The 26,987-nt window shown below is 42.1% G+C and overlaps 1 protein-coding gene across 1 annotated transcript in view; it reads right to left on the minus strand.

The window, feature by feature from the left end:
* EVL (Enah/Vasp-like) overlaps positions 1-26,635 on the minus strand; it is a 117,898-nt gene extending 91,263 nt beyond the window's left edge. The window contains exon 1 of the mRNA XM_083862594.1: positions 26,551-26,635. The gene's annotated coding sequence lies outside the window, so the exon portion shown is untranslated. The remainder of the gene's footprint in view (positions 1-26,550) is intronic.
* Between the last annotated feature and the right edge of the window lie 352 nt (positions 26,636-26,987).

Consider the following 26,987-nt stretch of genomic DNA (forward strand, 5'->3'; position numbering starts at 1 on the left):
TAACACCTTGCCTGAACATTTTCAGGAATCAGCCTGTGAAAGGACAGAATCAGCCCACACAATGCTCCCAAGCACAGCTCAGTTAGGGTATTTAGATAACGTTACGGTGGTGTCCAAGACCCACTTGCACACATCACTAGTCAGATCTCTTATAGCCACAGCAGGCTCAGCACTAGCAAGGAAAGAAACAAGCCATGGTTATCCCAGAACATTTGCAGCTTCTGATGGAACTAGAACACACTATGGTGAAAAGAAATAAACACTATTCTGGTACTGCAGTTAGCACTTGCACTATCATAACACTAAGTGTTATAATAAAACACCTGATGAGATAGTGTCCCTGAAGGGACAAACCACCACCTGGAAGAATACAGGGAGTAATCAGCCCCTTTTTCAATAGGACTTCCAACAGAATGATATCTCAGTGAGAAAGCTTTGGAAATTCATTGAACAAATCTGTACTCTGCTGTTTATCTGTTTAGCATGTGACTAGCACACAATTTCCGGGCATTACTTTAAAGCAATTAATTTCTCTAGACAATAAGAGAGAGCAGTAGGTTTCTCCAGAGCCAATACCGCTCCTGCTTCTAGGCTTGGCTAAATACAACCCATGCAGACTGTGGCAGCTGGCAGGCTCAGCCACAGACCCTGCTGTGAATTACTGCTAAAAAACACATTTGGGGTTATTAAGCCTTTCTTTCTCCTCCAAGTGTTATAGTCATGGTTCTGGAGTAATCACAGGCATTGTTCAGAAGCATTTGGGGAATGAGTGTTTGAAAAGCCCTTGCAAGGTTCAGCTCAGAGCTATTCAGCTTAGGGATCTACCAGCTGCACCAGAGATGTACCTGCAGCCTGTGGGGTCTGATGCTTCAGGAGGGATTAGCCTCAACTCCACGGTTCCCAGCTGCTTCCTCCAGGGTGTCTCCTTTCCCTGTCAGGATCCCCACCCATCCTCTCTACCCTGGCCAAGGTCTTCCCTGACAGAAATAGATGTCCAAGTTCAGATTAAAGTGCAGCAGCTCACATTGTGTGTGCTTGCAGACCAGCTCAGCTATGAAATGGGGACCACATATGAATGGAGACCCTGAGCCTGCAGCCAAGTGGAAAGAAGGTGGGGAAATACACAGGAAGAGTCACAAGAAAGGAGGAGAGACCAGTGCTGCTGGATGGGGTGCAGGATAACAGCAACAAGACTGTGAGCCTGCTGCTCTACAAATTGATCTGCTGCTTTGATTATTCTGAAATTTCAGGCTTGGTTCACACCGTATTTAATTAAGGTTTGAAATTTCTCTTTTTTCCCAAAAACCAGTGTTGAACAATAATGCCTCTGATTAGCCAGCAAAAGAGAAGACTGTGCTATTGGATTGAAAGCCATAAGGCATATGTAAAGTCTCAAAAGGTACCAATATGGGTACCAATCTGACATGGTAAAGGAAAAGATGTAATTTCAGGCTTATATATTATAGAGCCAAAGCAAATTACCCGCTGCTGATGTCTTTTTATAGCATTGATGGTAGGGGTGTAGTAATGGCTGCCAAATGAAAACCTGCTCAGCTTTGGGAATCAACTGATGTTCCTAAAGCCAGAAACCACGTTGTTGATGCTCACAGCAGATGGAAATTGATGACTGTAATCTCCACGAGAATGGTGGCTGCACTAAGACACCCCTGCTCCCCACCCCATGTGGCACGGCCATCAATCTGATGTGTGTTGTTAGCACAATGCAAGGTTGCAGACCATTGCTGGAGAAAGAAATAAAAACTCCACAATGGGAAATTGCTGAGGGAGGCAGAGAGAGAGGTTGGCAATTTTTGTCAGTTCAGTTCACTGGATGGAGATATGACCCTTGAGCAGTTCTGAAGTTAACACCTGGCTATTAGAGGGACACAAGGAGGTTTCTGTTCTATAGCTACACGGTGTGGTTGTGTGTGTCTGCCCCAGCCCCAGTGCAGCTGCTTTCACAATGCTGGCTCACAGAAAGGGGGAACAGGAACAGCAGAGATGACCATAAGTGTAGCAGCTAAAGAATATTTTGAATTGCTGAGTTTCCACTCAGACCCAGCTCAGGTGACTGCAGGATGGGCTCTGTGAGACACTGACACTGTGAAGGGTGCTGGCTGGTGCTGGGCAGGGGTGCTCCGTGCCATTTCCAGCTGCAGGAGCACAGGGAGCACATACACCCATGGGCCCCGTGGTCAGCACTGCTGGCTCAGGGGAGTCAGGGCTGTCTCTGCTCCTCTGACTTCCTGGAAAAGACAGAATCAGGCCAACCAACTTTTCACCATGTGCTGTATTTGCTGCCAGCAGATTTTCTAGCACGTGCACAGCAGCAGCCAGCTTTTGCCCATCCTCCCCTTACTCCCATATTTCCCATGGATAAATAACATAGTATACATCAAGATAAATTTATCTTGGGTCTAACCTCTGTAATGTCACTGTGGTAAAAACAGAATTATGTGGGCCATAGAACAGATGAATCCATGTCACTGGAGAAAATAATTTCAGATGCATTTCTCTCATAATTAATAGCCACTAACTTTTTCAGAGGGAAGAAATGCTGAGAAGATTTTGCTAAATGCAAGCTTAAGAGAAAATAGCACATTGATTGTAGAGAATAATTTTCAAATGCTTGTAATGATATATGATGTTCTTCTGATACGTAGTTCACAAAACAACCCCAGGCCAGAGTAGGTGGAGACTAACATATTGATTTCATTGAAACAGACACAGCATACATCCCTTTGAAAACTGGCCTTACCCTTTCACTTTTTTCAGTCAGCAGCAGAATGGCATAATAAGAAAGAATTTTTAAAAATATCCACTGTGGCTGATACAGCTGAAAATATGTTCTGAAACAGCTCTTATGACACAGAGAGTGATACAAACACTCACAAGCCCAAAATAAGACACACAGATAGGTTGTGTTCTTTCATGTTGCTGTTGGTAGACACTGCTGCACTGTTAATCTTTATCGTAAGAGGATGGTTTCTCTTTTCTTCCAAGCCTGGCAGCAGTGGCACATTTTGCTTTCAACAAATGGTCCTGAAAGGCTACTTTGCTCTTGCAAGAGAATATGAAGGGACTGGAGAAGACCAAATCAGCTTGTTCTGAGCACCGTTTTGTAGTGAAAATTTGCTCAATTTCATTGAGATGCTGTGGTTGAACCTTTTCCAGTGTCATCCTCCACACAGGGGTCCCACTGCCAGGGCTGACTGATCTTGCTTTCCATGTCCAGAGCCAGGTGCACCATCAAACCCAATGCATTATTCAGCTCCCAGGTTTCACTGCAGATCTGGCAGTTTGCTAAGGTACAAAGGTTATTCAGCACACATTATTGCCTAGGGATCATTTGCCTATTCATAGCATGCCATTTACATTTTCTGCAGTTTTTTAGCAAGGTTGTTCTGCAGATAGTAGATATTGTAATAAAACATTCAATACCTATCAAAAAGTCATCAGCTCTTGTTTTATTCTTGCAGACTGGAGAGTACATTTCAGGACAGCATGAGGCAGATGTGTAATTTTTATGCCTTGTAGTGGTCTCAATCAAAGAGTGAATGACCATTCCTTAAATCTAATGGCAACTATCCAGCAACAGACATCTCCTGCACTGGAGGCACTTTTGGGGATGTTTCAAGATATCCCCATCTATGCTTTTTTTAATACCCAGATCTTCTCCTCAGAGATCCTTTTGCCCATCTCATACATTCATTTTGCATCCACCTCACACATACACACCAAGTTCAGTGTCTGAACTTGCAGTTACTCTGCAGTCAACAGAAAGGCTCTCAAACCAAGGTTGATTGATATTTTCATCAAGCTAGATTTAAGTGGAAATTTTTGATATAAAGCCACAAATAAGAAGTCCAGAAAGAAAATCACAGCGGCATAGCATCATTGTGAGGTCTACAGACTAGCCCTAAACAGCAAAAAACTGTTGTACAGGTCATGAGTCCCTTTTTACAGAGCAGAAAGTTTCCACAATCCTACAAAAAATCCAGTTCTTCCTGTGAAATCTTAAGTTTTTAAATGTATGTCCTCTCTCTTTTTTATGCTGTCCTCTCTGTGTGGACTCCTCTGCCTCTGTGTATGGGTTTATCACTGCCTCAAATGCACCAGAGCATCCCATGTTTCCAATGGAGCAGAAACTCTACCACCAGCAACTTTTCAAGGTGTGAGACCTGCCCAAGTGCCTGATGGCCTTCTGGAGTTTTTCCTTTGGGGCCAGCTAGAGTGAAAAACCACTCCTGCCACACACAGCCTCAGTTTTTCAATTTTGCTGAAATTAATCTGGGACCAGCCCACAACACTCCATAGCATCTTCCACAAACAGGGAAAGGAACAGAGAAGAGAATCCTTCCCCCTCTCTAAATGCAGGACCATCCATCAAACAGGACTCCTCACTGTTGACACCTCTCAGAGACACAGTTTGGGAATGTTTTTAATTATTTGCCTCTTGGCTGATGTGCCACAGTATTTGCTTGGGAAGAGCAGGTAAAGAAGCATGGGAGAAAATGTGGTTTGTGGCAGTTCTTGGCACGGTGGTTTTAGTGTGGGTTGTTTTGGTTTTTTGTTTTGTTTTGCTTTAATGAGCCTCTTCTGTCTAGCTGTCAGCTCTGAAGCAAGCCTTCCTGTACCAAAACCCTAAATTTTCCATTGCACAGAGACATGAGACTCCACCACCCAAGACTAAATGCTATGTGTGGTTATTTCCAGCTGGTGATGTTGGGAAACTCACCCAAAGCCACTGCATGGGCCAGAGTCAGACAGGAGCTCCAGACCAGGTTACAGCACGGCTCCTCCTCTGCTCACCCTTTTCAGTCAAACCATTTATGTCTATGTCTCACCCCAAGCCCCAGACAGCTACATATGGCAGAAGGAGAAGGGGAAAAGAGAAATATAAGTTGTAACAGGCAACAACTACAATGTCTGAACTTTTACTGTCTGCATGCTGTAATTCCTAACAAGGCTTCTCCATAAAAAGAAAAGCCTTTTTAACGATGCTGAGGATTAAACTCCAGTGAAACCTGACAAAGAAAAGCTTATTCAGAAACTCTGATTTACTTCTTGGGGATTAATGACACTTGAAAGCAGAACAAACCATCATACCACAATAAACAAGCATAAAGAGAAATCAGCACATAATGGTGATTTATTTCTCTGTACAGAAAACAGAAAAAATTGAACTATTACAGATGAATCAAATGAAAACCATCGTTTTTGGCTGTAAAAACCCTTTTATTTCAAATTAATGTAGCAACTAAGCGTTGTGTTTCAATTTGGGATACTTTAAAACCTTTCTAATAAAAGCCAAAGCAAGTTTCACAGGGGGACTGCAGAGTGTGATTTCACAACCACTGCGGAAGCTGCCTTGGGTCTGTCTGCAGATCTCTGTCCTGGCCAACTCTCTTCTCTGGAAGTGAGGAAGCCATGCAGAGGTGCAGTGAGCTGGGCTGGGTGCTGCAGCCTGGGGTACCACCTCCCTGCCCACTGCCCCGGCTCCTTCCGAGCCCACCTTCATTTCCAAGTGGGCCCATAAGTTGTTCTTGCAAAAGTTGTAAGTATTAATTATGGTGTGAATCAGTAAAATAATTAAAACAGAGTGTCCTGCACTATTGCCATTTTGGTTTGCATTTGTGCTTTTTTGAGATGTTTTCCCAAAGGAAACTTTTACTGATTGGAAGAAGCTTGGCGCATCCTTAGGTGATCAGCAGAATACATTATTCAGTATTAAAACTCAATAAGCAATTGCTCAGGTTAACTATACTTGTATTCAGAATTTTTAATTTTTTACATTAACTTAGGCAAAAATGAATGACATAGAATTTGCATTTCATAGGGGATTTTCTTCTGGTTTTGATTTGTCACACTGTGTAGCAATAGAAATTTGAAATTTAATTCACAGCACACAAGGAAAAAGTTACATAACTCCCTAAGATCCATGTAAAAATTAACTTTAAAAATATTACAAAATAAATATAAAATATCATCTGCCATAACACTGAGCTGACAGACTTTAAGCTTGGTGTCCTCCACAGCTTTAACACTATGAGGTTACATTTTTATTCACAATTCTATTCATAATTACAACATGGAGGAGGAGAAAAAACAACCCCCAAAACTTTATGTTCATTCTATTCAGTCTGCAATTTTTGAATTCACATTATTCAGCCAATGCAGGAGAACTAGCAGGAGTTAATGCAGTCCTCTGAAAACATCTGCAGGAAGAGGCTATGGTGGTTCAACACTTAAACTACTTTCTAACCTCCTACTCTTCTGTAAGTAGACATTCTTTTTAACCTCAGAAGTCAGCATGGAGAACTTACTAAAATATTCTTAATTGAAGGCAGATTTCAACAGATTTTATCTTTTTTTAAAATATAAAACTAGCAGAGAAAAACCTTCATCCATAATTCACAATTAATGAAGATACTGATTTCTGATTCCATCCACGATTTTCCACCTGATGATGATTCTAATCAAGTAAAACTTTCTCCCAGTCTCTGAAGGCTGCTCAGCCATACATTAACATGTAGCTATAGAAGTATCTCAACATCTGTAGCAAGACTTCAAGGAGAAACCTCTCACATCTCCCACCTTTTCCAAGCAATGCTCAGAATAACGATCAGGTAATCAGATCCACTGAAGGCAGAAAATAGTCTAATAATGACTTTCTTGGTCTCAAATTTCTCCAACATCTGTTTTTCCTGCTGTGTTTCATATTTCAAACTCCTTTTTAAATAAAAAGTCCTCGTTTAAGCCACGCCTTCCGAGCAAATCATTAATAATTTCCCACTAATAGAGACACCAGGATAAAAGCAAATAGTTTAATACAGACTATTCCAGATCAATTTTTAATCTCGTTAACTCCATTACTTTTTGTGTTTCCTATTTAAATATCATCTTTAACTGTCTACTCTTTTTTTTTTAATCCAATCACAATAAATCCTGAAAATAAAGATTTTTCTTTGTATTTCTTAACTCAGTCAATGCTAGACAGGTGATACCCTCCCATCTAAGCAGACTCATGCAGCAATACACTTGATGGATGTGCAAGAGTGTTCAGTCCCCTCTAGGAATAACCACCTGGAATAACTCTAACAGGTCCTTCAGTAGGACTTGAAGATGGAATTTTACCACTAAAAGGCAACTTCCCAGCCAGTACATGCAGTCCAGGAGTGAGACCTGACCATATGCTGCAGCAGGGTCCTGTGCTTCTCAAGCTCTTCTCAGTGTCACATGCTGGAAGATCCAGCATCACAGGCTTCACAGTGCTATCCCAACACCTCTACAGAACTCACTGGTGCCAGCACAGAGCTGCTATACCTGTGTGCCACAGGAGTTCACCTGCCTCTTGCAAGTTCTCTACCAGTCTTTTGCAAAACCAAAGGCAACATTTGTTTCCTGGACTATCTAAGTGGCAAGAAGGCAAAATTTTTCTGGGGTTACTCCAGACTAGCAAATGGAGCGTTTGTACTTCTGATCCTTGTTGGCAGGAGGAAGAAAGGAAAAGATCAGAAAAAGAGAGTTGGGGAAAGATGAAGGGACAGATTGCTGAGAGACAGAAGAGAAGAGGACATTGCTGGTTAGAAAGAAAACAAGTGGTGTTTTTTGGTGTTGTCCTGGGTCAAATCCAGTGGAGGCTGGCCAGCTGTCATTAGCTAAACAGCCAGCCCACTGCATGTTCCACTTGGGGATTGTTGCCTCATTTCTAGAGGCATTCAAGACACCTGCTAGGGCTCTCTGCTACCATGGCCAAGCATTGCATACAACTGAAAATATGCTTTGTTTATTTAAATGCAGCTTCAACAGACTGAGGAGCTTGTGGATCGCTGTCAACAGCAGTGGATCTGTTTACCCAGAAAACAGGTGCAATGGAAGCAAGGGCTCTGCCCTCCCTCAGCACAGAGCAGGACACCAGCAGCAGAAGGAAAGGGAAAAACCCACAGGATAAGAGAAGTCTGAAGGATCAATAAGGCCAAAATGGAGATATTTCTATCTCCCCTCCCCAACCCCTTTTTATCCCAGTGGATAAGATCCACATTCACTTGTGACTGTGAGATAACATAATGCTCTTTGGCATTAAGATCTTGCTAAATGATACAATTTTAGGACATTTTCTGGTGCAGTAGTCTCCTTCTGGACCACATCCTAGTATTTTTCATACTCCACAGCCCCATGTTCCAGCCATGCTGGATGACTGGTCACACATCAGCTGCAACTGTGGGATCCCAAGCTGTGAGAAGCCTGTAACACACTGACCAAAGCATGAGTCACTTGCTCCCCAGGCAGGCTGCACACAAGGGTACAGACCAGCCTTCCTTCTTCTCTTTAACCACTGCATTCACTCAGTTTGGAGTTAGCCACCTCTTCCACACGCAGGTAGGCAGCACACCTCTCTCTGAGATAATCCCCTGCTGGCAGACAGATGATGTGCTTGGCAGGAGAGGAAAGGTGCAAGAAATCTCATCTTGCAAAGAAGATTTTGTGACTTAAGTTCATTCCTCCAACATAAGCATTTGGAGAGAAACACAGGTCCAGAGGCTCCACGTCTGGTTCTCTTTAGACAAAAAGCCAAAGAGATCCTAGGAGCAAAGTGCCATGGCTGGCAAATCAGAGCAAAAGTTCCAGGAAGAAAGAAGAGTGGCTTCTTGTGTGTCCCCACAATTCCAAATATAATACCCACAGGACTCTAAAATGCTAGAGCAAGAGTATGAACGGATGTTTAAATAGACTGTTGTCATCTAGTACATCTAACAAATCTAATCAGAAGTAACAAATGCTGCTAAAAGCCTGTTGCAATGGCATCAGATGTAGCATTTAAGAGTCAATTTGCAAACGCTATCAGTTTCTTTCTTCCTTTTCGGATGTGTTTTGTTGATATTTTGTATCAGGTCCTGCTCCTTTCCCAATCCACATTGACTTCAGTTTGTGACCATAAAAACATCTGTCACATCCCCTGCCTCCCAAGGGGAAAAGGGTAAGATTCACTGGTAAGAGGTGCTCAAACACAAATCTAATGGATACAGTGTGAAATATCAAAAATTAACAGTAAACAGGACAATTTCCTGGCAAGTCAAGAAATCTTTATTTGAACTGCTGCTGTGCCTCAGGAGGGCACTTGCAGGCAGAACATTTTAGTGGTAACGATCACTTTTAAGCATGAAGAGGCACAGGAAATGTCAGGCACACATTTGGATGAGTGTACAGTTAAGGATGCAACACAAAGATTGCTGAAGCCAGTATGTCTGAGAGCAATCTTAGAAACCACAATTTAGGTACTTTGTAGGAAAAAAAGGGGGGGAAAAAATGGATGTATTTGTGATCCATGACTGAATACAGCTAAATAGAGCTAAAGAGGATGGCTTTTCCTAATTATATTTTGCAGGAGAATCTTTTTGATTTAAACGGTTGCATAGCTGTAACAATGTTATCTAATTTTGGCAGAGTGGAATGGAGTAGACTGACTAAAATTAGGTTTGCAAACATGCACTAAGAGACACAAGGCTTCACATGACTCATCTACATCTCTACTAACAGCCTCCCTGGTAGATTAATGGAGGGCTCCTCAACAAGGGATCCTCAGCAAGGATGATGATTTTCTCAATAAAGGCAGAAGATTTAAAGAAACCATGTTACAAGCAATAAGAAGATACTGCATTTTCCCTGAGGCAGCACATTCATTTTCAGGATGTTTAGCAAAAGAAAACATCTTATGTGGAGAAGGTACTTCTAAATATTTTCCTGAAAAAGTAGTTAAATCTGTATGAATCTGTTAAAGTCTGTATATCCACGCCTCCTGCCACAGATGGGCTTTGATGGGAAGTCACATTATAAAACAGTGTGACATGGAAATATAGATATAACTTTGTCCAGGAGGGGTCATTCAAAAGAAAAACACCTGAGTAGAAGCTGTTTCCAAAAGAAGAGTGTTGCAACCTTAGTAGGTTTATACTCCAGGAGTCTACCTATCTCCATTTTTTAGAAAGTGAGTCTTTTTGCCCAAGAGACCCAGTGTTAGCATAAACCTAGGAAGAAACCCAGATCTTCCCAGGCCCTGCTCCCAATCCATCCATCACATCCCACCACCTCCTTTCTGAAGTCCATCCTGCCTGTGGGTCTCTATAACAGTGGTGGGAATAAGAATAAATCTGACAGTGTTCTGCACTGAAATGGTGAAGTTGCTGAGCTCGATACTTTCTACCTTCATCCTTCCAGCTGAGGGAAGAGTTCCTACATGCCATACATGCCTCATGCCCTCTAAAGGCTGGGAAGACACAACACTGCTAGAACAAGGCTCTTCTTATCAGTGCCTCCAAGACCAGGCAAGCAGGCAGCAGGGTTAACAACACTCTGAGACACAAGGGGTCCCTGTGATGATGAATTCTGGAAAATATAAGCAGTTAATCTAAACAACACTGGGTGACGCACATGGGTACAGAAAAGACAAATTGTTTCACTGACAAGGATGGCAGAAGGACAAACACTGTGCCTCTCCTGCAAACAAGAAGTGCAACTGCAAGTTCTGTGCATGCAACTCAGTCAAAATTATCATGGCACTAATAAACTGGGATCATGCCAGCACAGACAGAGAGTTCAGCTGAGTTGAGTGCTATCTGTCCAGATGAGCTTCACAGTCTCTGCACCACCCTTGATGCCAGGAAGTATCAGACAACAGCCTACTGATACAAAGGCAATCACTGACAGCTGCAGAAGGTCTGACTAACACTTTAAGTCAATGATAGATAGCTGAAGGGCAGGGAGGGTAGGCAGAAATTACAACCCTGGGGCTAAAACTGCTGAACTGGGAGGTAGAGTGGCTCAGGGAAGGATATAAAATGATCTGCACCACGGGAGGAAGCCTTGGAAACTATGGAAAAGGGCAGAGTGGTTTGTACTTTCAGTCATAGACTAAACTTTTGATACCACTTACCTACCTTCCTTCTATTCCTGGCTAGACTCCTGCAGCTTTGTTCCAGTAATGGCTTCAAATTGGGCACCCAGGAGAGGAAATAAGAAAATACCCACAATTTCTTGTTTTACAAGAACTCCCATACATTCAACTACTCTGGTCCTCCTTCTCCCCTCAGGCTCTTGAGTGTCTTGTGTGAGGAGCTCCCACCTTGGAAACCAGGGAATACAAAACTGCCCCGGTCTTTGCATGGCCAGGGTGGGCTAGGAAGAGCTTCTGATGCTGGAGGCTGCACTAGAGAACAGGCCTGTGTAAAGCAGAGGCCTTGTGACAATGAGGAAAGTTACTATTTAACCGATTTAATTTGTGTAATTGAAGGCACCACGCCTCATTTTATTGCAGGAAAATGAAATAGTCACATCTCATTCTCTCTCCCACCTTACACCCAGAAATATAATGGCACCAAGATTTGACTGACTGGGAATAACTCCATTTTCTCTGCAAGCAAAAAGTCAAGGAACTTTGTATTTTTTAAATGAAAACTGAGATTAGACCTGACATTTAGAAGCTTCCAAAACCGGCAGGCCCTAGGGCCAGGGACTTTGCAGTCCCTAGAGGGCAGCTGTGCAAATTCAAAGAAATGAACTGCAAGGAAATTGCATAAGTTGACCTCCTCTTCTGCAGCGGGGAGAGAAAGCCCAACACTTCCATGCTTCACTGGGCAGGCATTCATGAAGATGAGTAAAATATTATGATCAAAAGCTGTCTCCAGAAGGAAACTCACTGAGGCAGCTGGTCCCCATCTCTAGTTAAAAATTCAACTCTGCTGGTCCCCGTAGAGGAGCAGGACCCTGACACAAGCACGTTACCTTCGGCTTTCTTATATGACTTCACAACACTGAACTCTGCAGATGAATGAAGCCTCTTTGCACAGCCACTGTCATTCCACTTGCAGACTCAGGCAGCAAACTCACAGAGCGGAATTGAGTCCAGCAAGCCAGTGAATGCATCTTTTCTGTCTTAAGAAACTGCAACACAGCATTTTCTGCCAGAAAGAAGGTTCAGTTGTTCAGCACCTTTTGAACACACGCTTCCAGATGAAAAATATCTGCCACTATAATTAAGGGTAGGGTGCTTAACTAAATATTTCTTTTGTCAGCCATTCATTTTAAAATGTGAGTTTGTTGCCACATTATGCCATTTCAATATTGTATTGCCCTCAACCAGAACATCTGTGTACTTCAGCAGCTGCTTTAAACAACTGCTTTCTTTAAAACTAAGTGAAAGAGATTATGTGTTTTATTATAGTCAGATTTCACTGTGAAGTTCATTGTCTCATGTGCCACAGTTGGCAACAAGAGAATTAACAATTCACTTCCAAATTAAACAAAAAATGAAAACTCAAACCACTCTTACTGAAGGGACAGCAACTGCCACCTTATAATTGTGATAAAGATGTGATCACAGAAAGATTTAACATTATTTACATATTCATCTGCTTAATATTTACTAAGATATTTAGAAGCACACACCAGGAAACACACAGGCTGAGTCACTCTGTAGCTGGCAATACCAGGGAATAAGAGATCAGCTCCTGGGACATATAAGTAATTGCAGCTTTTAGTTCAACATAGGCTTGGTTGGAATAACTATTGGCTCAGGATATTCACGTGCACTTTTAGTGCACAGCAGGATCTCTCAGAGTAGTGAGATGCAAAAGCTTAGTCAGGTGTAAGGAGGGATATGGGATTTCTTGTCCCAGAGTTCAGCTTTTAAAACAAAAAGTTATCAGTTATCCTTGTGACAAAGAATTTAAAACGTAGACTGGATACAATGGGCACATCTGCCCAAGAGAGCATGAACCATATTTAAGGTTCATCTTTATTCCTCATTATTTCAATGGTTAATGAATTATAAAGTAGTACTGCATGGAGAACATCCCCAGCTACTCTACAAAAAGCACAATAGTTTGAGACTTTGACAAGATCATGTCAACAGGAGCACAGGGATTATTTCTTGAAGGGAATTTCCTTTTTAGTGTTTGCAAACTACTGCACCAGTGAAGCCATGCTGGTCTAGGATGACATTTAAAACAAAGCACCTCATAAAAACAAGTGGTTTCAGGCAAATGTCAGCCATCCCAGCTTCATTAACTAATTGATTCAAAGCATAAATATAATAACACCCAAATGAAATGACACCCAAAAGTTACATGTTATCAGTGTAAGTCACAGGCCAGGAGAAGCTCAGATACACTTTGACATATCCATTTTCATGTTTCAGGTGTTTAACCACGAGGAACCCTTTGAAATCCCCTGCAATTCTCTCCACAACTTCTCCAGCATCCCAAAGGGCAGATAGGTAGAACATGAAGGAAGCTATTTTCAGTTTTCCTCATCTGGATGGGTTTTGCTATCCAGGAACAGGGTAGCTCTTTTGACTTTTAAATACATTTTTCCCTTGGAAAGCTTCATGACAGCACAGAATTTCAGTGGTTTGGATGCTATTACATGTACATAATCGAGCCAAAGCACAACAAGATCACAAGGCACATCATACCACTTAACACAGAGATGGGATTTTATAAACAGCCTGTATGGATACACAGGAGCACATTACCCAAGAATACTGATGCAGCAGTGCTTTGAGTACTCCTGTAGAAGTGATCTTCAGATAGCTGTGTAAGCATCACAGACACTGCATTCCAAATATATTTCAAGGAGAATTTAAAGTAAACTGAAAGAAAAAGACCATCCCAGGGGATGTGGTAAGAATCAGGATAACAATGAACAGAACCCCTGAAATGCTCCCTGTAAGAGGGCAATAGGTGATCTTGTTGGAAGAGGTGCTTGTACCCCAATCAGAAGTCAAGTTCTGTCTTGACTAACATCTTGTTTTACAAGGGAGTTTATTTGCTCCATTTCCTGCAATGAAGAGAAGCATTCAAGCAATAAACTGCATTCAAAGCTGTGGTCTCACCCAAGTCAATGAGACAGCACCTGGGTCATTCCCATGTTCGTGCTCTGAAACTGTGGTTAAATCTAACGGACATTAAAACACAGGCCAGAAGCTGAAGTAAAGAAGATAAAATGAAAAGTGACACATGCAAAACTTCAGTTTAGAAAAGGTAAGCTCCTGTAAGCCACAGTTTGAGCCAGACAAAATATTGGAGCTGCTTACACTCTTCTGAGTTCTCCTTTACCTTGTCCAGTCCAGACAACCTCTAAGTGTCAGTTCCTCATTTGGACCCCCTTAAAATCAGAAGAAACAGAAGTGTTTCTAGAGCATGCTTCATCTACTCCTAAAGTAGGTGGCTAAAACAGGTCAGATGAATCACGTTAGCAGCAGTTTTTTCTCTCCATTGATTACACAAGGAGCCTACAGGGACCAGGACGGATGTAGACATTCAGAGTGAGGAGAAATGAAGCTCATCCCAGACATCTGCACAACTGCATCCACAGCACTACTAATCTTCTCATGGCTGAAATTGGAACTAATTTCCACTGCAGAAAAAAGACAAAAGTAGACTACAACCAGCTTTCTGAAGAGCTATCTCAAATGTGAATTCTCAACATGGCAAGGTCTTTCCATTTCAAATATTTGAATTAACTCCACGGGTTGAAAGAGTCTGAGCCTGTTCCCTATTCCCAGCACTACATCTAATCTGGAATCTGACCTTTGGCATTTTATTTAACCTTACTTTTTCTACTAACAGCAAAGTTGGGATAATTTTAACAACTCTGCCAGAACACTGAGTTACTTGATGAACATCTTTAAAGTGTTCTGGGATTTCTGTGCTCCTCATCAAAACAGTGATACTATTAACTATTATATGAACACTGTTATGATTACCATTACAAAGACAGCATTTTTTTGATATTTACCTTTAAAATAGCTGATATTAATTTTCATGTGCTTTCTTTGAGTCCTTCTCAGTCATATTCCCATGCCTACTTCTCTGGGATTTGTATCTTCTGATCTGTCACTTTGCAGGTTTATCACCAAATTCCCTTTTCCTGTTGTGTGTTAAAATCACGTACTAATGGAAAAAAATCATTCTTTGTTTTCTGCCTAAATGTGTCTACATATAAATAGATCTCTCCATATATATAAAAGCCCACGCATTCTGTCATTAAGTGCAGCTGACAAATAGATTTGAATTGCAGTAGTGTAAATAAACATGCAGCCTTTTCCCAAATCTAATGGACAGATATAAATAAGTCCTGTCTAGAAGCCACACTTGAACCACTGTACACAGTAACTTGGGCTAGAAATTAAAACAAAGTGTCATTGTCTCCATCCTCTATTCTCACAACCCCAGCAGGGAAAGCTCAAGGAAAGTGCTCACATAATGCAAACTTTCTTTTACAGAATAATCTAGAAACACACATACAAAAATATTTATGTATATATACACACATACAGTCACATCTCAGAGGGAAGGCATCCTTGGACAAGGGAGACCCACAGAGCAGGGCTTGGATCTCACTCATCAGTGCCACTCCCAGGATTTAGGGCACTCTGTACCTCAATTTCTCTGCCTTTAACAACTGGTCTGGGGACAGCCCCCCACATCCATGGGCACACAGGGACCACGTCTGGCAGCACCTGCACTAAATCCCAGCATTAAAGACAAATCCTCAGCTCTATGGCACAACTGCCACTGTCAGATTTAATCCCCCTTGAATTTACAGTGATTTTGGACTTCAGACTAGAGCCTGTATGCTGGACACCAACTAAGGAAACCCAGATGACTCCTCCAGCCCAGGTTCCTGATGGATGGCTTCCCCTGACACACATTTCTGGGGAGTGCAGTGAGAGGAGCAATTCCAGCTAACTCAGTGCACCTGCACGGCCTCGCCTGCCCACCAGCTCTGTCCTTGCTTGCCTCAGCCTGCTTGAACATCAAAGTAAAACTCAAACTGACAAGCAACACCTGTCTCCACAGCTATTTTCCACACCCAACTACATCTAATCCTTGCTTCACTGCCTTCTTTAAAGTTTAATAAAGGTTTCAGTGAGCAGTCTTAGTCAAGTTTCTGACTCTTTTTCTTAATGCTTCCATGACTGAGCTCTGACATCTGAAGGAATCTGAGTTTTAGTAAGCTGCTCACAAAGAAAGCCCTGGAAATATGCTTTCTGCTCGTCATCACCTTAAACCACAAGTGCAAATTTGCAGTATGGTGCATTTTTCCTATGTAGCAACACGATGGCATGGTTTTGCTTCCCTTGCATTAGATTTTCTGAACAGCTCCTCTCCCAGATGGACTCAATATAAACCAGGATATATATCTCAAAATTAATTCTTAAAATTCAACTTCCTGTTCATGGTACCCACCAAAAGGCTTGGTATCATCATTTTGGAGCACAGAGAAACAACTAAAAGATACAGCAGAGTTTATAGATTAGTTGTTTTAATTTAAACATGTGTGATTTACAAGCATGAAATCTAACTATAAAGATTTGAAAACCTCAGAAATTCTGAGAAAGCACCAGAAATGTCAATTTGGTGAAGCATGACCAGCTGAGTGCTGTACTTGGCTCACAACACATACTGGGGAAGGTCATGGGGTAAAGCCCCAAGAAATAAGATTGTAGCAGGCTCTGAGAGTTTGGTGGGACCCCAAAGGTGTCAATGTCTGTGTGTGACACCAAGGCAGAGCTGAGGTTCTCGGAGTTTGGTGGGACCCCAAAGGTGTCAATGCCTGTGTGTGGCACCAAGGCAGAGCTGAGGCTCTCATCCTCAGCCTTGCCAGGCCAGACAGACCAACCTCAGATACTTCAGACAGAATAAACCAAAAAAGCAAACGAAAACACATTCCAGACCTCAGGAGCCAAATCCTGCATCTACAGGGAAAACCAGTCCATGTCTGACCCTTTGCTTTCCCCTCACCCACACACACAAGAGCAGCCAGCTGAAATCCCCAGTATTTGGCAGTTGAGGTTGTCCTGATGCAGGCCCAGAGCACTCAAGTGTGGCTGCAGCTAAGGAGGAATGTGGGAAGCTGCAGGGACTGGGCTCAAACCCACACCCAATGCTTGTGCACTTGCAGGCACAGATGTGACCCTTTCTGGGGAGAGAAACTTGTATCTGAAAGGAGCAGAACTGCAGTGGGAGCTGAGGTGATGCCAAGTGCACCGTGTCCCCTCTGAACAAACCCCTTCACTTCCTAAGTCTTGATCCTAGGAAATCACATGGTATCTCAGGATTGATTTTTCTCTTATTTCAACCTTCAAAACTAGGATATTGTTACATCTTGGTCAGCAATGTCAGGATTTTCTGCAATAAATCAGACATTATTTTAATGTCAAATTACTGAGATACCTTACATGGGCTGTTCCCTGTGGCTACTTCATTTTCACCTTCTTCTTTAATAACCTGCTTTCTTTCTTCTCCTTTTCACACTGAACTTTATAAATAGTTTAAATAAATGCCTATCTTTGTTTAATGAGCTTGTGCTGTCTGAATGAGCTTTGAAAATACATTGGTTATATGGAGTAGTTAAAAATTACCATGGGGAGCTACTGACATGAGTGCATTGCCTCTTATTAGTACTAATAATCTTGCCTAACAATCCAGTACAGTCTTTGAAGTGTCATTCTCAAGCTTTGAGATTGATCCTTTCCCAAAAGTGGTGGTAGGGTTTTCCCCATCCTTTATATTACTAGTACCTAGGACTCCTAAATCCTTTGCTGTTTCTCTTCCAACAAAATTGTCCTGGTACCATAACAGGACCAGTCCAGCTGCACCACACAGAACAGTGTTAGGGCCAAAATGCCTGCTCTCCCCATTCTGCAATACACACAGACAAGCTTAGAATCACATTTTCCACACTCTTCATCACTGGAAAACAAACAGAAACTTTCAGATAATTCAAATACTCCACATCTATGTGAGCCTGTAAAGACAAAGGCCAATTTTCTACATAAATAGCATCCAGCTGGTCCTCCTCCCTGGAATAATCAGAGCTGATACATGCTCTTGTGAAAATCTGATCCGTGTAAAATGAATTTTTCTTCATTTTTGAAATATGGTTCTTGGATTTCCATTCCCCAATTAAAACAAGAAAGTGACTTTGATCTCAAATAATTTGCAATGCATGTCAAAAAGAGTCTTATCTGTTACTTCCATTTTAATGTCACTTTATAAGAAACAGCCCCTTGCCAAACAGCAGCTAAGCTCTGATGGCTGGGTAGAACAGTGTTAACTACATGAAATGGCATCAAAAAGTGCTGTCTCATGAAGCAAAGACAATCTGTGGAGCCAAAGCTGGCAGGAATACTTCTTTTATTATAACAATTCTTAGAGTCAGAAGAAAGAACAAGCTTTTTGATATAAAACTCTCCTTCAGTCTGAAAAAAAAAAGTTTCAATCATCTCTTTCCTAAATTTGTACCTGTCTTTTTCTCCTTTTATTTCTTTTCAGCCTGGCTTCTTTTCCTGCTTCTCCTTCCCTCCTATGGACAAATTTAATGGGAAGTTATCTGAGGCTTTACACCACAAGGATTAAAATGGATGATAGGAGGAAGCCTGCATATCCTGTATCTACCTTATGAATAGCAGAAATAACAAGACCAGCAATTTTATCCATTTGGCCTTGTTGCACAAGAAAAGGCAAGAGAGAATTCAGACATCCACACCGTCCTGTAGCTGAAAATATGGACAGGGACAGAGATAATGAACATCTTTGGGAGACACCAGGATACTGAAACTGAGCATCCACCCCTCCCAAGCAGGCACTGCAGGCAGGGAGCAGTGGACAGCAGCTGTTTTCCATGAAAGGTCAGCTGAAATGCTTCAAATCTTTATAGACTTCATACTAAGGATTAGAAAATAGGACTGAGGATGACTTGCTCTAATGGATGCCCATAGGTGGATTTTAAAATTATCATAAATTCTGTTATTTAAAGAAGCCATCTGTACTTGGGTTTGTTTTCATTTTAAAGATTGACATCGATTTCCATGTGTCTTGAGAACTACCTTCAGCTTTGAAAAGTGTGTCTGGATCCTTACTAAACAACAGCAGACACTTCTTGTTTGTAAATATTACCACAAGGTGGGTTAAAAAAAAGGAGGGGGGGCTAAATATGTTGTGGAGGTGAGAAAGAGGGTTTAAAAAAAAGAGAAAGGGATAAACATGTTTTGGAGATGAGAGAGAGAAAGGGAATAAACATGTTTTGGAAATGAGAGAGACAAGATAAAAACGCAAAAAACAGGTTATCATGCCTAGAAGGCAAAGGGAACAGAGAGGAAATTCCTTGGGCTTGGAAATGAATTACACTGCAGATCTCAGGTAGGTGAACTCAGCCCTTGGCACCAGTGAGACTCTGGTGCCCTGTAGGGTTTAGAGTTCAACAGGGGAAAAGAAAGGAATGCTCTTCCACAGACAGTCCCCTGTTTTAGGCACTAAATACACACACCAGAGGCAACTGACACTGATTTAACTATGACTGGAAATTACCTCCTAACATAGACAGTGGAGCTCCTCCAATCCAGTGAATATCCTGGGAAAAATCTCCTTTCATATTTATATTTCGAATAAAGTTATATGCCCAAGCATCAGAATCTTTCCCTCTTAAAATCTGGCCAAACCTGATTCCACCACTTCTAACAAAGAATCTCTATCTATTTTCCTCTTCAGTAGAAATATTTCAGCATCACCACTATGAGAATAGTATGTGCTTATCTTCATTTCCAGCAACAGCATTCTCACATTACTTTCTTAGAAGCATTTCTCTCCTTCTCTTCAAATTTCTCTGTGCTAAACCACTGAAATATGTGGCAACTGCAGTGTCAGTTGTCACAGGGAAAAATATGTCAGCAAAAACATTTGATTCAATCTGCTGTTGAAGGAAGCAACATTTCCTCAGGGTGTATGCCTTGTGTGGATAAATAACAACTGTCCAAATTCCAATTGTCGAAAATCAATTTCCAATATCAAAAAGCAGATTTGAGACAATCACTTCCAGCAAAAGAAAAATGCAAAACTAGTTCCTTTTCCTCCTTTTTTTTTATTTAGTGCAAGTTTGTTTTGGAAAAAAAAATTGTAAAATTTAGTCTCTCAGTTACAAATTGAAGGGTGAATTATTATTCAAAGGGTATTATAGATCTTATTGGGACCACAATTTGCCCCCCCAGGCTTGTGCATTTTCTCTGATGGGATGCATCATATGGAATATTCACATTTACATATTGAACAACTAGACTTGCCAATTCCTGCAGATAATAACAAACTTCTGTCTCAACAATGTGTTTTAATCAAGTTTTGCGTTCAGCTCTGAAGGACATCAGCCTCTTGGAGAGAGTCCAGAGGAGGCCATGAAGATCTCCTGCAAAGACAGGCTGAGAGAATTGGGGTTGCTCAGCCGGTAGAAGAGAAGGCTCTGGGGAGACCTTCCAGTACTTAAAGGGACAACAAGCAACATGGAGAGGGTCTTTTTACAGGGGCATGGAGTGATAGGACAAGGGGGAAGAGCTTCAGACTGAAAGAGGGGACGCTTAGATTAGGTACCATGAAGAAATTCTTTACTGTGAGGGTGGTGAGGCTCTGGCACAGAGGAGCTGTGGATGCCCCATCCCTGAAAGTGTTCAAGGAAAGACTGGATGTTGTCTTGAGTAACCTGGGCTAGTGGGAAGTGTCCCTCCCCATGGCTGGGGGGTGGGAACTAGATGGTCTGTAAGGTCCGTCCCACGCCAAACCACTCCATGACTCTGTGAATTTGTGTGTATCCATGTAAGGACAAAAGGGAGGAACATAAGCATCTGGTTCAGTGGTGGACACTCTATTGCAGAGCTCTCAGGTTCACATATTTGTGGTTATTTCTTAAGCACCTACAGGATATTTTGAACAATATACAACTGGAGAGTTCAGCTATGCGGGTCAGAAGATCCTGCAACTAATTATGGTCTGCCAAGATACCATCCTTGAATTTTCTCCTTTTTAAACCTGCTTTCTGCCTTTCATTTTAGCACCTTTGAACTCAGAAACAATTACTCCTCAAATTTTTTCCCCTCTTGTCAGAAAAGGCTAACTACACCATTTGGTGCGTTTTTCACTAGCTGCTCCATTTAACCTGGAAGGTCAGAGTCACCAACTTGGAACAACAATTTGATCCACTTCTCTGTAGTGCTGCAATCTCATTACACCTCTACACAGGAGTTGAAGTCCTGTAGCAACTTGAAATAGTCTTTTGGGAACTCTCCTGATGCTTCTAACTCATCAATATGATCATATTTCTTCCAGCAAGGAACAGAAATCCTTTTCTATTGTCACAGAGTCATAGAATGGTTTCAGTTGTACAAAGGACCTAAAGACCATCTAGTTCCAACCTCCCTGCCATGTTCTTGGGGTTGCCCTGAATCAGGTGCAGGACCTTGCATTTGGCCTTGCTGACCTTCATGAGGATCACATGGACCCACCTCTCAAGTCTGTCAAGGTCCCATCCTTGCAGTGTGCTGACTGCACCACACAGCTTGGTGTCACTGGCAAACCTGCTGAGGGTGTGCTCAGTCCCACTGTCCATGTGGCCAACGAATATGTGAACAGTGCCAGTTCCAGCACTGTCCCCTGAGAGTGCCACACATCACTCAGCACTGCCATCCACTCTCACACCAAGCTGTTGACCACAGCTCCTTCAGTGTGACCATCCAGCCAATTTCTCATCCCTCAAGCTGTCCATCTGTCAAATCCATGCCTCTCCAGTTTAGAGTCAAGGGTGTTGTGCAGGACAGGGTCAAACACTTGGCACAAATCCAGGCAGGTGATGACAGTCACTCTTCCCTTATCCACCAACACTGTAACCTCACTGCAGAAGGCTCCCATATTTGTCAGGGATGTTTCACCCTTAGTGAAGCCACGCTGGCTGTAACCTCACCTACAGCTTCTTAAAGCTGCCTGGCTATTCAAACTGCAGTGTCACTTCTGAAAATTAGGATTATTTTAAAAGGCCCCCTTCTTAGGAATTTTCAGCAGGAAAAGCTTCTGGAGACAGGCCTGCATCCCTTTGTAGCACCAGCCTTTTATCCCTTTGATAAACCATCTTAACGTTTGTTGGGGAAAGGGGAAGGAAAAGTCAGGTGTCTTTTACTGTAATATCTGTCTTTACAAAATGATCATGCTTGTCCTTTATATAGTTCTGTAATAAACATGTCAGGTACCCTGGAGATACCTAAACTGCCAGCAGTGAAATTACAGAGTCACAGAATATCTCATATTAAAAGGGAACCATAAGCATCACCAAGTCCAATTTTCTGCTCCTCACAGGACTACCAAAAACTAAACCGTATGACTAAGAGCATTGTCCAGGCACTCCTTGAACTCTAACAGGTTTGGTGCTGTGGCCATTTCCCTGGGGAACTGTTCCAGTAACCCACCACCCTCTCAGTGAAGAATGTTTTCCTAAAGTCCAATACAAACTTCCCCTGATGCCGCTTCATTCCATTTCATTGTTTCCTTTTGTTGGTCACCAGAGAGAGGGGAATGCTGCACTCAAAGTCAGAGCAGGCATTTGATGGGAACCTGCCACCAGAATTTGTTTTGGAGAATCATGTTGAAACCAAAATTCTTTACTAATTTGGCTTATTCTGGGTTTTTTTTTCTGCTTGGCAGCAACCAAATGAACTTAAACATCAGAATTCCTGTGTGCTGATCCAATTGTACAGCTAAATGCAGCCATGAAATGCTTATAAGTACAATAAACTCAATGCCTCCATCTGCCCAAAGACACGAGGGATCACCTGCTCCCAGAGGACATCTTTTAATGCTGCTGCTGCTTTGGGGATCAGCAGGTGAGAGGCTCTCCATGCACCATGGCACCCAAATGCTCTCCGTTCATTCTGAGCTTTGCTTTCTATTCATGGGATGGGTTTCAGTTCCTCTGCTCAGAGCCAGCTCCCTTTGAGAGACTCATCTTCCTTCCTGTAGCATTCTCAGCTTTGCTCGTTGGAGGAGGGAATAGGAGATGTAGTTAAAAATACTGCGATGCTGTGGTGGGCGATGTAGCAGAAATAGACAGACACCAGCTCGCTGCGAAGAATACCAAGTAATATCCCAGAAAGATAAAGGCATAGCAACAAAAGAAAAGAGAATGCATTTGTGCTCTGCCACTAGAGAGCTGAATCTGGGCGGAAGATACCAAATGAGGAGAACTGCTTGTGGCCAAGTGCACCATCCTCCTGACGGCTTCACGTGCAAAGTCACCTAACAGCAGTGTGGTCAGCAGCAGATCACAAAAGCACAGCTAATGAACAATCCTACCTCAAATTACAACCCAAATGTATGTGATCTTTGGGGTTTTATGAAGATAGTGCAGGAATCAGCAATAAAATGGGCCCAACCCATAGCACACAAAAACCAGAAGCCCATATGGACTGAGAAGGGGCTTAGCTCCATTAACCCCTGCTTTAAAAGCAAAGTTTTTCAGGGGATATTAGGTTATTTCCAAGAGGAAGATAAACCAAGCTTGGCTGATACAAGAAGCTGTGAGATTATTCCATGGATTTACTCCCTATTTTTTCAGAGGCTTAAGTCTCTCTTCATCCAGCCAGTAACCACACAGGAAAGATTCCATCCCAAAGGGCTTTACAGATAAGTTTTTCACAAACAGCACACTAGAGTCACTTACAGTCTTCAAGGCACTTCTTCAGAGAGGTCCAACAGCTGCTTAACACTTCACAAAAATAACCTGGCACCATTTCCCCAGGGAAGTGAAGATGGCTGCATCAAAATGAAATCAGTGGGGGAACTTGGGTGGCCTGATTGTAGGGATGCCTCTTGGCACAGGCTCAGGGTGCCACAGCCCGCACCCATCTGGGGACTCCTGCAGGTCTTAAAGGCCCAGTGTGAAGACAGAAAAAAGAGGAGAGTAACATATAGAGATGTAATGGGTCTGCATGAGCAGGCACCACTGGGCTCCCACTTCTGGGGACACTTGGGTACTCAAAGGCCTGTGGGTGCACCAGGATGGAAACAGCCCTGCTGCTGCAACACACACATGAGCATCCACCTCAGCTTAAAGCCAAGGTGGGAGATGACTGCAAACCTGTGTTTTGTGCACATGGAAGACAGGAACCTTTAAAAGAGAGTGGGGCAGCCCTGGAGCCTGGCCTTAGGCCAGGGAAGAGTGCCCTCTGCTGCTACAGCCACCTTGCTTCCAGGAGCCCATGGCAGCGAGGCTTCCACCCCACTGCTCAACTAGACCTCTTTTTCATCTTTATCTTGCAAGATATGTTTTGATGCCATCAAAATCTAAAACAGCCACAGGCACAAGAATAATCATACCATTAAAAAAACTCCCATCAACATGCAGATGCAACCTCAACAAAACACCATGGAAATTCCTAACAAAATAAATGCTGCTGTACAGAAACACCAGCCCTACCAGGGCAGAAAATTTAAAAGAAAATGTCTAGAAGTCTGCACATCAAATGTTAATATTATTTTCAAATCAAGTCTAAGAGAAGATGACACGTAATTTAATAAGCCTAATGGGTGTGTAATCAGCATTTGACCATTCCTGCCAGAAAAGTAGGTGTCTTTCTGGCCCAAGATGTCTAGGAAAGCCATCAAATGACAGCTAAGGCTTTTAGAGCAGAATTTTAAAAACATCCTTTTTTTTTTCCTGATTGTAGATTTATTGAGAATTTCACTCAATTAAGAATAGGACTCAACCAACTGGCAGAAATACAAACAGCTCTGTGGGCACAGTAAGTGTCACAGTAAGTTTGGGGCCCATTTGCACCTTAATTTACTGCCAACAATAAGCAATGTCAAGATTCCAAGCATCTCCTGACAGCCCTGACAACAGCAGTTACACAGCATTATCTGGTCTTCCAGTAAAATCTTTCCCCTCAGACAACATTTGTGCTGCATTTCACAACAGGAGGAATATAACAGTCAGCTTGGATCTCCCCAGCCCTTGCAGCTGGAATCAGAATATTTTGGGGAGTGGGGGTGTCCTGTACCTGCTTTTGCCACCACTCACACACAGAACTGAGCAGCAAGTCACAAAATAATGGAAATTGCCAATATATTTGTCTAACAAAGGGCAGAAATAATGTTAAAAATATCTTCTCTGAAGGTAGAAAGTTTAATTTTAAGATATTTGATAAAGAATGCTCATTGTGTATAGAAAGAGAATCCATCATCTCCTCTAGTTACATACTTGGTCAAACAATCCTTTTTTTTTTAATCAAAAAGAAAGGTATGTATAAGATACATTATAGTAACAATATACAGACAAATGTATCATAAGGTGATGCCTAGTGCTGTTACAACATTGTCACCATTTTATCTGGACAATTTTATAACACAAGTTACAAGAACTGAACACATTAAGCAAAAAAAATTTTTTACAAAAAGTGAGACACTCCCTACCCCACAACTACTGACCAGAATTTTTTCAAGTCCCAGACTGCTTAGGAAAATAATTGTCTGTTAGTGAGGGTAGAAATTTTGTTTCATGTCTTCAAATATCTGTTGAGGTTTTAATAGACCTCAATACTTGCATAAGGATGGAGTTATACTGGGGATGGGGATGGAGGAGAGGAGGGGGCAGAGGAAACACTGAGCAGAACCGACATCAAATAAAAAGTGCTAATTTTATATTCTAACAATCACAGTTGCTCAAATGTTGGCAAACTACAAACCGACCCCAACAAACTCAACAATATTCTTATTTTAAATGCAATTCATAAGGAATTCTGCAGCTACAAGGTTATGAAAAAGACATGTATACTCAGCAGCAGCATAAAATATAATCCTATGTACAATCCAAGCATCAATTTTCTGTTCTCTATCACCATCAGTATTTTATCTTGAAGGAGCATCTGTCAGATTCTCCAGAACTAAAAATAGCAAAGACCCTTTTAAAGAGAACAGTTTCTGGTTTATATTTATAACTACCCTGCACTGGCTGTTTCTGGCTGCATGGCTATAAAATTCGTGCAAGATACAATCAATTACCCAGCTTTGCACTTCATCATGCAGTTAAGCTACCGTTACCTGCAACGAACCCTTCAAGCACTTCTCCCCATGCACAGGGTAGAGATTCTAAAACGCAATAAATATCTGCACATTGAAGAACTAACTGTAGAGCTGACTGACATTACACAGCAAAAACCTTGTGAGAACAAAAACCAAGCACACTGATGTATAAAACAGAGAGCCTACCTGAATTCTTCAAATGCATACATGGCCTAGCAACTACACAAATGCTCTGAAATTTAAAATAATCTTCTTAACGTGCAGAGGACCATTTAGTTTGTCAAACTGCAGCAAAATGCATAATGACGAGACAGTATATTTGGAATATTCTGAGGAGAAAAGGGTATGCAGATACTGGCCTGCAGCCTACAGCTCAGCCAGCTGCTGACAAGCAGCAGCTAACAGGAAAAGGCGATAGAGTACCATGTGATCATTCCTGCAAGTCTGATTAATGCAGTATACTCCGAGAATACAGGCTGATATCTTTATTATTCAAGCCAAATAAGTCAAATACGGTACGCGACAGGCTCCACAGCTGAATTATCATTCACATGCCACACCAAAATCGGCAAGCGCAAGCAGAGGATAATTAAAAAACTAAAAATATATTGTAACCAAAGAGATTAATTAGGCCCATTCAGGCTGATTTTCTTACCTTGTAGTGATATTTTAGTCAGTTTTTATTCATCTAAACCATCAGGGATGGAACAAAAGACTGCATCCACAAACCTGCCCTTCCATGAAAGCTAGAACATTTAAAGTAGTTTATCTGCTAGAAATCATTTCCTCTGTAGTCTATTCCCAACCACTTTAACTCCTTCAGCCCTGAACTCATTGCCATAAACCCTATTTGCAGTGCCATGCGGGCTTTTTAGGGCTTACAGGGTTAACACCAAGAAATCGCAGCAGTGCAACTGAATGAAGTGGGATAAGAGCCAAAGGAGTCATATCTGCGAGATCACAGAAGGGAGATGGGAATGAGGAAAGTTGAGCATTTCGTGGCATTGCAGTGTGCAGGCAAGGATGCTTCAGCTGCCTAGCAACAGCGCACGCAATCTCCATGGCAACAGCGCAGCCAGCGCAGGGGGCAGC

This window comes from Zosterops lateralis (genome assembly GCF_965231275.1).
Source record: "Zosterops lateralis genome assembly, chromosome: 6".
Lineage (NCBI taxonomy): Eukaryota > Metazoa > Chordata > Aves > Passeriformes > Zosteropidae > Zosterops > Zosterops lateralis.